This window comes from Balaenoptera physalus (genome assembly GCF_965194825.1).
Source record: "Balaenoptera physalus genome assembly, chromosome: 13".
Classification (NCBI taxonomy): domain Eukaryota; kingdom Metazoa; phylum Chordata; class Mammalia; order Artiodactyla; family Balaenopteridae; genus Balaenoptera; species Balaenoptera physalus.
This window is the reverse complement of record NC_138892.1, coordinates 916967-931030: the sequence shown is the minus strand read 5'-3', so window position 1 is coordinate 931030 and position 14064 is coordinate 916967. Positions and strand designations below refer to the sequence as shown.

The window sequence follows — 14064 nt, the reverse complement described above, 5'->3', positions numbered from 1 at the left end:
TAAATTTGACAACTGAGATGAAATGAACTAATCTCTTAAAAAACACAAACTACCACTATTCACCCAAAATAAAAGATAATTTAAAGAGCCATATAACTATTAATGAAGTTGAATTCATAATTTAAAACTCAAAAAAGAAAAGAAATCTCCAGGCCCAGATGGTTTCAGTGGAGACTTTTCCCAAATGTTTAAACAAGAATTAACACCAATTCTACACAATCGCTTCCAGAAAATAGAAAAAAAGGGAACACTTCCAAATTCATTTTATGAAGCTAGTATTATCCTGATACCAAAACCAAATAAAGACAGTATCAAAAACAAAAACTACAGACCAAAGTCCCTCATGAATATAGACACAAAAATCCTCAACAAAATACTAGTAAACATAATTCAGCAATGTGCAAAAAAAAATTATACACCCTGACCAAGTGGGGTTTATTCCAAGGCTGCAAGGATGGTTCAATATTCAAAAATAAATTAACGTGATCCATCATGTTAACAGTCTAAAGTAGAAAAATTACACAATATCAATCAAATATATTTGATTGATAAGAAAAGGCAATTCAATAAAATTCAACACCCATACATGATAAAAACTCTCACGAAAGTAGCACTAGAGGGGAATGATCCCAACTTGATGAAGATCATCTATAAATAAACTATAGCTAACACATTTCATGGTGAAAGACTGAATGGTTTTCTCCTAAGATCAGGAATAAGGTATGTATGTTGCTCTCACTACTTTTAATCAATCACAATCATGCTGGAAGTATCATCCAGTGCAACATGACAAGAAAAGGAAAAAAATGCATTCATCTCTGAAATGAAGAAATAAAACCACCTCTATTTTATTTGCAGATGACATGATTATCTACATAGACTATCCCAAGGAATCTACCAATAAAACTCCTAGAAATAATAACTGAGTTCAGGCAGGTCTCAGAAGACAATATAAACATTTTTAAAAAATCATTTGGGGACTTCCGTGGTGGCACAGCGGTTGGGAGTCTGTCTGTCAGTGCAGGGGACACAGGTTTGAGCCCTGATCCCAGAAGATCCCACATGCTTCAGAGCAACTAGGTCCGTGCACCACAACTACTGAGCCTGCACTCTAAAGCCCGTGTCTCACAACTGCTGAGCCCGCGTGCCACAACTACTGAAGCCCGCGTGCCTAGAGCCCGTGCTCTGCAACAAGAGAAGCCACCGCAACGAGAAGCCCGCGCACCACAACGAAGAGTAGCCCCCGCTCGCCGCAACTAGAGAAAAGCCCACGCGCAGCAACGAAGACCCAACACAGCCCTAAATAAATAAATGAATAAATATTTTCAAAAAATCTATTTATTTTTACATACTAGCAATGAACACAAGGACACTGGAATTAAAAATACAAGGCCATTTACAGTGTTTCAAAATAAAATGAAAATGCTGAAAATGATAAAATCCTGATTTAAAAAATCACAGATCTAAATAAATGGAGAGACATGCCACTTTCATGGTTAGAAGACTAACACTAGTGAAAATGCCAGTTTTCTCCAAACTGATATACAAGTTAACACAATTCCTATCAAAATCCCAGCAACGTGTTTTGTAGATACAGACAAGATTATCCTCAGATGTATATGGACTGGCAAAGGAGCTATAATAGCCAAAAAGTTTTTGAAAAGAAGAAAAGAGTGGGGGGACTCAGTCTACCCAATTTCAAGACTTATTATCGCTATGGTAATCTAGACGGTGGTATTGGCAGAGGGATAGACACAGAGATCAATAGAACAAAATAGAAAACCCAGAAATAGACCCACATAAATGTGTCCAAATGATTTCTGACAAACAGGTAAAAGCATGTCAATGAAGGAAGGATAGCCTTTTCAACAAATTGTGCTGGAGCAATTAGACATGCAGAGGCAGGGAGGAAGAGGAGCAGGGGTGGGAAGGGGAGGAGGGGGAGGAAGAGGGGAAGGAAACCCAAGGGTTTCACAACTTATACAAAACTCAAAATGGATCATGAACTTTAATGTAAAGTTATAAAACTTTTAGGGAAAAATGTAGGAGAAAATCTTTGGGATCTCGGGCCAGGCAAAAAGTTCTTAACTTGACACCAAAGGCAAAAGACATAAATGAAAATATTGGTAAAGTAGATCTCACAGAAATTTAAAACTTGCTCTGTGAAAACCCTGTTAGGAGGAAAAGACAATCTGCAGACTGAGAAAAAAATATTTGCAAGCTGCTTATCTGACAAAGGACTAGGATATAGAATGTATAAAAACTCTAAAAACTCAGCAGTAAAAAAATAAGTAATCCAACTTTAAAAATCAGCAAGAGATATTAAGAGACATTTCAAGGAAGAACATATACAGATGTCAATTAAGCATATGCAGGGAATTCCCTGGCAGTCCAGTGGTTAGGACGCCACGCTTCCACTGCATGGGGCACGGGTTCAGTCCCTGGTCGGGGAACTAAGATCCCGCATGTCGCATTAGCCTCTAAAACACGATGAGATATCACACCTATTACAATGACAAAGTAAAAAGTTATGACCACAACTGATGCTGGCAAGGATGTAGAGAAACTGGATCACTGATACATGCTAGAAGGGATGTGAAAAGGTAGAGCTTGGCAGTTTCCTCAGGAAGTAAACATGCAACTACCATATGACCCAGTAGTTGCCCTTTGGGCATCTGTCCCAGAGAAATGAAGACTTCTGTTCTCACCAAAACCTGTACACAAATGTTCATAGAATCTGTATTTGTACTAGACCAAAACTGGAATCAACCCAGATGTCCTCCAGCAGGTGATGGTTGGACCAACGGTGGTCAACCCACACCACGGAACACTACTCAACGGTGACGCTTAAACAAAGGGTGATCCATCCACATCAGAGAACACTACTGAGCGTCCCAAAGGGACGGGTATTGACACTCACACGACGCGGACGAGTCTCCGGGGAGTTATGCTGAGCAAAATAGCCAATCCCAAAAGGTTACTTACTATTTGATTCCATCTATGGAACAGTGAAATGACACAGTTTTAGGAAGGGAGGACACATTAGTGGTTGCCAGGGATTAGTGACAAGGCCAGGCAGGAGGGAGGTGGGTGTGGTTATAAAAGGACAAAATAACAATCCCTGTTGGAACTCTTCAGTATCCCGATTGAGATTTCACAAACCAACCTGGCTGATAAAATTGTACAGAATTTAATACACACACACACACACACAGACACACACACACATACACACACATACAAGTAAAACTAGGGAAATTGGAACAAGATCAGTGGATTGTATCAGCATCACTCTCCTGGTTGTGATCTTCTACTTTCATTTTATAAAATGTTAGTTACCACTGGGGAAACCTGGCTAAGGTGTCCAAGGGCTCCTTTGTATTATGTGTTAGAATTGCATGTGAACCTCTAATTACCTCTGTAAATTTTTCAATTATAAAAAAAATCCTGGGCTTCCCTGGTGGCGCAGTGGTTGAGAATCTGCCTGCCGATGCAGGGGACACGGGTTCGAGCCCTGGTCTGGGAAGATCCCACATGCCGCGGAGCGACTAGGCCCGTGAGCCACAACTACTGAGTCTGCGCGTCTGGAGCCTGTGCTCTACGACAAGAGAGGCCGCGACAGTGAGAGGCCCGCGCACCGCGATGAAGAGTGGCCCCCGCTTGCCACAACTGGAGAAAGCCCTCGTGCAGAAACGAAGACCCAACACAGCCAAAAATAAATATAAATAAAATTAAATTAAAATTAAAAAAAGAAAAAAACACAAGAGCTGAAATTATGACAGATAACATTATAAAAAAAAGAAAAAAAGAATCCTATTGCCAGTAATGTTTTCTGAAGAAATAACCAAAAGGCAAAGAGCATAAGAGCATCGCACTCCTCTGAGAACTGCTGATGCCGGGGGACAGGGCACAGCTGGCACCCTCCCCCAGAGGCGTGTGCTCGCTGTTAAAAACAACCCCGCGCGCGCGGCCATAATCAGTATGTCTACGTATGAGGAGCTATTTTGTTAAGCGGAAACAGTAGCCTCATAAGGAGTACATATAGTAAAATCTTTTTTTTTTTTTTTTAATCGACAGCCTTGTATATAAAACCTGGGCAAGATATAGTCTAGTTGTTTTCAAAGTTATCTTTTTGGGGGTATGATCATAGATAGTTCTCCAGTTTTCTTTATTTTGGTGTTGGCTGGACTGTTAACAGGGGACAGCATTCCTGTTACGATTGGGCTTGCTAGATGAAATACAGTATACCTGCTTACTTTTTTTTTTTTTTTTTGGCTGCGTTGGGTCTTTGTTGCTGCACGCGGGCTTTCTCTAGTTGCAGCGAGCGGGGGCTACTCTCTGTTGCCGTGTGCGGGCTTCTCATTGCGGTGGCTTCTCTTGTTGCGGAGCACGGGCTCTAGGTGCGCGGGCTTCGGTAGTTGTGGCACGTGAGCTCAATAGTTGTGACTCGCGGGCTCTAGAGCGCAGGCTCAGTAGTTGTGGCACACGGGCTTAGTTGCTCCGCGGCATGTGGGATCTTCCCGGAGCAGGGCTTGAACCCGTGTCCCCTGCATTGGCAGGCAGATTCTTAACCACTGCGCCACCAGGGAAGTCCCCTGGTTACATTTTTAAACCAAGACAACCAACAGTTTTTTAGTATGAGGCTGTCCCAGGCAATATTTGCACTTTTCTCTGCTAATTCTGGCTATCCTAGTTATGATCATAAACTCCGAGTCATTTCCACCTTGGAAAATAAAACAGAACTAGCCATCACGGACTGGTGGCTTCCATGCCTGACGTCTGGGGGCCAGTGTGTGAGCCTGCCTGAACCCTCTGCCCCAGTCAGGGCCTGCTCCCACCTGGGCATCCCCTCCCCAAGCCCTGAGTCCCATGTGCTCTCCCCAAGGACACCTCCTGGGATTTCCTCGGCTCTCTCCAGCAGCCTCTCTCCCACGAGGTCACCCTGTCTCCATCTCTTGTCCTCCCTGGACCCCAGGGCCCTTGGTCCTCAAGCCCCTCAAGCCCCTCCTTGATCTGGCCCCTTCCTACCCGGCTCACCGTCCCACCATTCACACGGACGTCTCCCCTGCCCCAGGGCCTTTGCACCTGAGCACTCTGCATGCGCCCTCCAGCACCCCATCCCAGCCACACTGCCCCTCTTTCCCCTGACTGGTGGCACTTCCTGCTGTTATGTTTCCCTGCCGCCTCCCCTCAAAAAGGTAAGTGAAGCTCTGTTCCCACGCACTCCTGTCCCACCGGGGGTCACCACCACTTGCTAGGCATCCCACCTGCAACTTCTCTCCAGATCAGTGCCTTAACGAACCCTGCCACTTTCTCTCCAAGGCCCTCTGGAGTGCCTCCTGCAGGGACCATGGTCCGCACCTCACTGCCACCCCAGTCCTTCAAGTCCCCTCCTCTGCACCCCAGGAAGGGGCCAAACTCCAGCTGAGCACCCCGGGATCTGTCCCACCGCCACTCCCGCGTCCTCACCTTCTCAGCCGTCTGGCTGGTTCCACCCTTGGGCCCCGACCTGGGCGGGCTCTCCCCATCCTCTGAGAGGGGGCACTGGTCCGGAGGAGCGCGACACCTGGCAGATGCAGCTCTCTCCCCCCCACCTCTCACTGTTCTCCTCTGCCCCATCCAGAGGTGGTGGCACTACCATCATTCCCACTTCTCAGGTGGGGAAGCGGGGCCCCCAGAGATCCTAGCTGCAGGGTTGACCGGGGGCCTAGTGGGTGGCCCGTCACGCCGTCAGTAAGGGCTCGGGGTCAATGTTCCTTGCACACCTACCCTGCGCCGGGGGGCACTGGATCGCCGGTTTCCGGTCTTCACTCCCCAAGCTGGCAGCACCATGACATCAACAGCACCCCCTGCGTGGAGACAAGGACCATCTGGTGCCGCCGAGAGGTCCCAGGGCCGGAGGAGTTAAGTGCAGGCCCTGCAGCTCCTTAGCCCCAAGGGAGGAAGGCCACGCCCGGCCCTGAGCCCCCTCCGCCCCAGAGAAAAGCCACCGGGACACGTCACACGTCTACCGCAAGGGCTGGAGCTCTCCTGCCTCCCACAGCACAGTACGAAGTGACGATGAAACCGGCTCAACAGTGGAAGCCGCAGAGGCACTTCCTCTCTGCTGGGCCTGGGGGCCTGGAGCCCCACTCCAGGCCCCGCCCACCCCAGGAGGCTGGATGCAGGGGTACCTGCGTGGGCATGGTACGGAGCCTTGCCCCCTCCCTGGCTCCTCCGGCTGGCTTACTGGGGCATGGAGCCTGGAGCAGGGTGGGAGCGAGGCCACGGGAAGGCAGGCGGGCCGGTGGGTGGGCAGGAGTGAGTCTGTGGCCTTGGGGTCCTCCCTCCCATCCCCTCAGTCCCTCCCGTAGCCCGGACCCAAGCCTGGGGGGCCTCACTCTCCCCCCGTCCCTCTTCCCCCCCCCACTCCAACCTTGCAGCGCCCCACACCCTGAGGGCATTATCCCAACTGGATTGGGCGGCCACAGAACACCCAGGGAAATCCTCCCCTCCCCAACCCAGGCTGCCCAAGGCCCCCCGTGCTCCGACACCCCCGCACCCTTCCTTCCAACCCGCAAATGCCCCAGCTCCCGGGAGGCCTGGGGTGGGCGCAGGGCGGGGAGGGCCAAGCCTGGCCTTGAAGGGCCCGCCCCCAGGTGAGGAGCTGGGGTCAGTGCTGCAGAATGACTCAGGGGTTCAGTTCAGAAGAGCCTTGTGGAGGGCCCCCAGGGGACCCCGCTGATGCCTGCGTGGCGCGGGTGGTCCTTGCAGGGGTTCCCAAGCCCCTGCCCGCCTGGACCCAGAGTCACACCCGAGACCGCGGACAAACTCGCGAGCTCGCCCGTGGCCGGGGCTGTTCCGTTCCCGCCGCCCCGATTCCACACCAACTTCAGGGAGACGCCTCGGAACCTCCTGCTGGGGCCCCATGATGGTGCCCCAGACCTCGTGTGAACCAGCTCCGCCCCTGCCGGCGCTGTGACCTCGGGGAAGCCCTCACCCCCTCCAGCTCGGGGGCCTCTTCCCTGCCATGAGCAATGACACTGCCTTCTGTGTGGGGTGGGGGGGTCCCACGGACAACGGGGACAACGTGGTGAGGGCCTGGTAGGTGCTCGGCGCCCTGGAGCCCCCGCCTGCAGCCTGACGGCTTCCCTTCCACCTGGACCCACCTGGGGTCTTCCCCACGTGGCCTGCTGGCAGAGCAGTCCCCCTCCTGCGCGCGCACACACACGCACGCGCACGCACACAAACACGCACGCAAGCGCACACACACGCACACGCGCGCGCGCACACACACACGCACACACACATTCTTGCTGCCCTGAAGGAAAGGCAGGGACGTGTGCTGAGGACAGCAGAGGCGGACCCCTTTCCCGGTCCCGGAACCACTAAGCCCCGCACTCCAGGAGGAGGTAACCACGGACTCCGAGTTCTCAGCTGCAGGGCTGCCCACGGCACCCGCAGCAGGAGACAGGGTGTCCACCCCCAAACCACGGCGCTCCATGGTGCCGCCGCCCTCACTTCAGGCCTGGCCCTCAGGACCCTGGATGCGGTCACCAGGGCCAGGGGGCCCAGCTGCTTCCACACGTGACACCATCAACCTCGCGGCCCCCGAGCTGGGCTTGCAATCTCAGTTCACATTTGAGAAACGTGCCCAAGGTCACGTGACTGGGAAGCTGCGCATGGGGTGAACCCCCTCCAAGGACCACAGTGCGGCCCGCATGGACAGAGAGCCATCTGGGCCACCGAGGGTGCGGCAGGTCAGCCCTCTGCCTCGGTGGCCTCAGTGACCTCAGAGCAGGTGGTCGGTCACTCTTCATTCCCCATGTTGCCTGAGCGTGGAGTACACATAGCGCCCGGTACCAGGCAGGGCACAAACCCCTTCCTCCTGCCTGGGGCTCCAAGTCTGTGCTCAGAACTTGGATAAAACCCAGGAGGTCACACTTTTGTTCCGTTTATATTAAAAATAAGATCCAGCATCTTGGGCACACAGAAAGTGCTCATCCAGGATTTGGTACATGAATGCCCCGCAGCTGTTGACAAGGCCACACGGCGTCCTGACTCACTGGAACAGTCCAGTTTATGCTGGTGCCAGTCTCATGAGTGTAGCGCCCCAGTTCATGCCCACGGTGCCCCATCTGGGCATTAAGTTATATGGCCACCCTGGGTATAGAACAAAAATCCTTCCTAGGTGAGGTCAGAGCAGGCCACACCTGACCGACCTGCAGGATGTGAAAGGTACACGTGGATGGACAGAGGGTGGAGCTGGTGAGTCCCTCGGGGACGAGCTGTAGCCATTCTGCCAGGAGAATCTTTTATGTCCACATCAGAGCAGTGCCGGGCAATGGCGGGGTCTCAACCAACCCATCCCACCAAGACTCAGGAAGTGCTCCCTCCTCTCAGCACTGGGCATCGTACATCGCAAGGGAAGAGAAGGCCCTGCTCTCCTGGAGCGTTCATTCTACTCAGGGAGGCTGACCATGAACAAGTCAATGTCAGAGAAGAATGAGGCCGGGTGGGGCACTGCTTTATAGGGAAAGACCAGGGGGAGCCCCCCGCACCAGGACAGTGACGTGTGGGCAAAGATCTGAAGAGGTAAGGGGTGAGATGGGCAGACATCTGGGGAGGAGCCTTCCAGCCGGGGAAACGGCCAGTGCAAAGTCCCTGAGGTGGGACCCAGAAGAGGACCGTGTGGCTGGAGCAGTCAACGAGGGCCGGGCAGGGCCAGGGCAGCAGGAGTCAGGCAGTGTGGGCCTAGCCACCATGGCGGTAAGAACTCTGGCTTTGACTCTAAGACAGGGACCCCCTTGATAGAGTCAGTGGAGGAATGACCAGGGGGGAAACCGGGTAAGAGGCTGCTCGTTCAACTAGAGCAGGAGTTGGCAACTTTTTCTGTAAAGGGCTGGAAAGCAAATATTGCTAGCTTTGCCAGTCATAGGGTCTCTACTGCAGCTCCTCAACGTGGCCTGCATGGCAAAAGCAGCTGTAGGTGGTCCATGAATGGGTGGGCACGCCTGTGCTCCAGGAAACCTCCAGTGAGGACACCGACATTTGCATTTCACAGAATTTTCATGTCATGAAATATTATTTTTTTTTCCCCAGCCATTAAAAACTGAGAAAACATTCTTAGCTCGGAGTCCGAACCAAAACAGGTGGCGGCAGGATTTGGACTGTGGCCATAGTTAGCTGCCCCCTGAGCTTTACAACAAACATCCACCACTGCCCTGGGCCAAGCAGCACCCAGCAGGCAGCGCCAGCGGTGAGAACAAAAGAGCAAAACCCTGCTGCCACTGAGATTTGGTAATAAATAAGTAAATTAGAGAGGGTGTGAGAGGTCCTAAGTTCTCCCCTGTCTGGCTCAGGCACAGAAGTCAGGTCCCTGAGGCTGGAGTGCGACCAGTGGCCAAGGAGGCAGCCAGAGTTGGGAGCGGTGGTGGTCGCGGAGGCCGCGGGAGGGTGGGGAGGGGAGCCACGGGGGGGTCGTCATGGAGGCCACGGGAGGGTGGCGAGGGAAGAAGGGCTCTGGGGAGAAGGGCCCCTTACACGCCCGACTCACCCCTCTGAACTAGGCCAATAATTGCTGAAAGAAAGACTTCCTAATCATTACATTAAGACTTAGGAAATGAACATATTTGTCTCGTTTTCATACAAAATAAGCTGTAGTCTAAAACAGGGTGACAAAGGAGGGGCCTCTGGGCCAAAATCACTCTGCAGAATTTATTTGGTCTGCGCATAAATTTGTATTAGGAAACTATACGTGAAATGTCCGGATCTTACAAATACCGAAAGCGAGCCCGAGTTCCGTGTGCTCAGCACCTGCTGCGCTGGGCTTCTCCCGAGCGGCTGCTCGGAAGCCCCAGCCCGCCGGCCCGAGGCCTCTCCGGAGCCGGCCACTTCAGAGGAAGGGGCTCTGTTCCCCCGGCCCCCACAGGGGTTAAGTTTTAATCCCTGTTCTCCGGCGAACGAGGCCGCGCATGGCAGCACCTTATCGCCTTAGACTTAAAGGCTTAAGTGCACCCAGCACGTCGCGCAGAGCCCTTCGGAGCCCCTCTACGGGAAGGACGCTCGGCGCTGTTCCGGGGTAAGCCGAGCTTAGGGCTCCCGCACAGGTGGGCTCCCACCCTCTCACCTCCCGAGGCTCCGCGGCCGGCCGCTCTGGGGGCCGCGCCCCGCGCACCTGCCGGCACCTGCGCGCACCTACAGGCAGAACCGGGCGCCCGTCACGCCGCAGCCCTCGGCGCCCCGGCACGTATGCGTCCGGTCGGCCGCCAACGGCCGATCCACCAGCAACACCGCGGCAACCCACCCCGCCGACGACTCGACCCCGCACCAGCCCGGGTGGCCCGAACCGGGGGCGGGGGCCGGCGCGCTGGAACTGCGCCTGCGCGGTCGGCCCGCACGGGCCCGGGGATGGGATTGCGCCTGCGTGATCGACCCGCACCGGCCAGGGGGCGGGACTGCGCCTGCGCAGTCAGCAGCGCCTTGGCCCCTCGAGCGGCGGGACTGCGCCTGCCCCGTCAGCAACGCCTCGGCCCCTGGAGCGGCCGGACCGGCCGGGCCCCAGGGAGGGACGGGCATATGGGCACTGCGCCTGCGCGCGCTGGCCCCGCCCCACCTTCCCCGCCCCGCGCCGCGCGGGGCCCTGGGAGGGGTGCAGCGTCCGGCGGCGTCGCGGGCGGGCGGGCGGTGGCGGCGGCGGCGGCGGCGGGAGGGGCGCGGGGGCAGACAAAGCCGCGGCTAATGAATGGGAGTGAGTCCGCCTGCGCGGCCGTTGTCCGCTGCCGGGCGGGAGCCGCCCCACGCCCGGCGTCCGCGGTGAGTGTGCGGCCGGCGCCAACTCTGCCTCATCCGCGAGCTCGCGACCCGGGCCCGGCCGTCTTGGCGCGCCGTCGGGCCGGGGCCGGGGTCGCGGGGGTCGGGTCCGGGGGTCCGGCTGGGGGCCGGAGGTCGCAAGGGTCGGGGAGCCGGGCCGGGGCCGCGGCCGGGGTCGCCGCGATGTCGCCTGCGCGGGGCCGGGGGTTGGGGGGCGGGGGCGCGGCCTCCTGTCGCCGGGACCCCGCCCGGGCCGCTCGACTCGACCACGGTGCCCGAACGCCGGGCCCGCGCCCCCGGCCCCCGGCCCGGCTGACAGCTGGCGCGCGGTGGGCCCGCGGACGGTCGCACCCGGGGCGCGTGTTCCGGGCTGCAGGGTTTGGTGGAGGAAACACCTGAAGTGGTGGAAAGTTGGTGCGGACACCCGGCCCGGCCGCAGCCGCGGGGATGGGATAGACGGGGCGCGGGCCCAGGGGCTCGGGAGAGCGCGGGGGCAGAAGTGCCCGGCCGGTGTGAAGTTTACGGGCTGACCACGCGGGCGCCTGTGCGTGCGGGGCGGGACCGGGCGCCGCAGTCGTCGGGGAAGCCCGGTGCTGGGGTGGGGGGCGCCGGCCGGCGGCCGGGCAGCTCCGCGCAGCAGCAGACAGGTGCTCTTTGGGCGTCTTTCCTGAAGTCCTTTGCCCTCCGCCACCACAGCGAATCGCCTTACAAGTTACGTGTTTAGGATTTTCCTCTAGATACAGTATTTTATTTTCGGTGTACTTCCAGGAAGAGGCAACCAGGGGCCTTATTTACGTATGTCTTAGGAAGCAGATGAGACCTTCCTTATTACTACATGCTTCTGATGCTTTTTAGTTATTGTACGTGTTTCTGGGTAGGACCATTCAAGTTTAAGTAGTGAAAATATGAATCAAATTGCAAAGCATAATTTCAGGTGTTTTTTCCAATTGCGGTTGTTTTTCTAGACCGAAGTAAAGGTGGAGTCATTTGTGTATCTTCTTTTGTGTTTTTTCTGTGACCCACACCATCCCTGTTGCTTAAGAGAATTGCCAGCCCCCTAGACTCTCCTTGTATTTTGGGTGACTTTAAGTAGACAAATACATGCACCTCTCTGGAAGCAAGTCTCTGCCAAGCCGAGCCATCAGGAGAAACTTCTGTTGGCATTCTCATGTTCATAAAAAAGGGAAGTTATTTGCTTTGAAGTTAACTCTGATCAGATCAGTCCATAGGTTTTTTTTTTTTTCTTCCAGCTTTAAGATCAAGTTCATAATTTTGAAAAATCCACTTTAGATTTTCATGAGACCAGTATGATAACGCACCAGTATGATAATGGCGCGTCCTTGTGACTTTTTATATTAATTTTTGATGTTTTCTCTATATCATGGTGATAAAATTAGGAGACGATGAAGGATTTAGTTGGAGTTTTTAGAAAGTGCTCTGAATAAGCCAAATTTCAATTATGAATTAATTTCCATACAAAGTTATCTTGTGGGAGGAAACCGTACTCAGGGTTTTCCAATGGGCTGTCCATGCAGGGATGCACACTTCCTGTAATCCTTAAACAGATTATATCTGCTCATCATGATTTACATTTTCTCGGGAAAAGATCTAGAAAACCTAAGAGAGAGTCTATGACTCTTCAAGAAGGTAATCTCCTATCTTGGAAGAAAGCTCAGACTTGAGTCCACTTCACAGGTGTTTACTTGACACCCCTTCCCCCTCCACTGTTCTGGTTAATTCCTGATGTCTTTGGACCTGAAAACTCTGCCCTGTTTTTCAGTGTCACCACACAGAGGAGGAGGCTTGTGAGTGGCTCAAGCTGTGCAAAGAATGTTCCTAACGCACTGGGAAAGGTTTTAAGTGAATTATTAGGGTCACTGACTGAATTCTGTGCCTGCGCAAAGGAGACGATGCGGTATTTACGTAGTGAAGGAAACGTGTGTACCTGTATTTCAGATCCCTGTCCGGCGTAGAATTTGGAGAGTGACCAGAACTGGGCAGTGGAGCTGTTGCAGCATGAAGAGCAGTGATGGTGGTCAGTGCTGTCCTTCACTCTGTGTTTGTGTTTCTCTCTGCCTGGCTTCAACTCCTTCATCTGAACTCTGGTCTGATCTCCTCCTTCAGTGTGAGGACTGCCTGGCGAGGGGAGGGGGGCAGGTGAGCGACTCTGGAGCACAGTGAGGAGCCTCTGATGGTTGGTTGGGGGCCCCCCGACTCTCCCTCACCAGCATTCTGTTTCCTTCTGAGCTTCTCTGCACAAGGCCTGCGACTGAGAGACAGCGACTGTCATTCTTCTAGTTACTGTTGGATATTTAAGGTGCTATTTATTTATTATTATTTTTTTTAAGGGAATGCTATTTATTTATTTATTTATTTTATTATTTATGGCTGTGTTGGGTCTTCGTTTCTGTGCGAGGGCTTTCTCTACTTGCGGCGAGCGGGGGCCACTCTTCATCGCGGTGTGCGGGCCTCTCACTATCGCGGCCTCTCTTGTTGCGGAGCACAGGCTCCAGACGCGCAGGCTCAGTAGTTGTGGCTCACGGGCCCAGCCGCTACGCTACGGCATGTGGGATCCTCCCAGACCAGGGTTCGAACCCGTGTCCCCTGCACCGGCAGGCAGACTCTCCACCACTGCGCCACCAGGGAAGCCCTTCAGGTGCTATTTAAATCTCAGGACTTGACGTAAGCTGTAGGAACCATCATTCGTATTTACGTTTTGTGTTTGAGTGAGCTTAGCATAAAAGGCGCAGTTTGCCTCTAGGCCTGACCATCCTGCAGCCTCTCGGTTGGGCCTCCCTTCCGTGTCTGGATGACAGCAGAGTTCTTGTCAGTCAGCTTCCAGGTGTTCGGCCCTTTCCACACCCCTGGCTTTCCTGCCCTCTTCCTTACCCTACTTGTCATTGCCTGACTTTGCATTGTTCTGGAATAGTTCAGATCACTTCCTAGCTAATTGTTTGATGTGTGCTTTTGGTAGTTCAAATCCTGGAAGGCATTGTTAGGAATAAAATAAAGTCTTTTCTTCTCATGCCCCCTATTTCTGAGGTAGAGGGGACCAGGAGAGACAGAGGTGCCTGACTCTGCATGAGGTTTTCTCGCCTCTCTACTCTGCACCTGGCGCTGTTCTGCCTGCTGGGGGCAACGGTGGGTTTTAGAAGAAGGCCCTGCCGTAGGAGAACTTAACATAGTGCTGGTGGGACGGACTCAACCCAGAGAGGGCTACTCCAAGAGGAGCGCAGGCAGGCGAGGGCGGGGTGACGGCCGTGGGAGAAGCGC

At 53.9% G+C, this 14064-nt stretch overlaps 1 protein-coding gene and 1 long non-coding RNA gene across 10 annotated transcripts in view; one reads left to right on the top strand and one right to left on the bottom strand.

The window, feature by feature from the left end:
- Positions 1-10552, bottom strand: part of LOC309641544 — an 800613-nt gene extending 790061 nt beyond the window's left edge. Inside the window, exon 1 of the long non-coding RNA XR_014252681.1 lies at positions 10109-10552. This is a non-coding gene — a long non-coding RNA (uncharacterized lncRNA). The remainder of the gene's footprint in view (positions 1-10108) is intronic.
- Positions 10553-10666: 114 nt separating this feature from the next.
- ZBED4 (zinc finger BED-type containing 4) overlaps positions 10667-14064 on the top strand; it is a 28906-nt gene continuing 25508 nt past the window's right edge. For 3 of the 9 annotated variants that reach the window (XM_082421593.1, XM_082421591.1, XM_082421592.1), the window contains exons 1-2: positions 10667-10794; positions 12748-12826. The gene's annotated coding sequence lies outside the window, so the exon portion shown is untranslated. Of the gene's footprint in view, positions 10795-10878; positions 11503-12747; positions 12827-12850; positions 13109-14064 lie in introns of those variants that run through there. The other 6 variants (XM_082421597.1, XM_082421594.1, XM_082421599.1 and 3 more) reach the window with 4 other exon arrangements.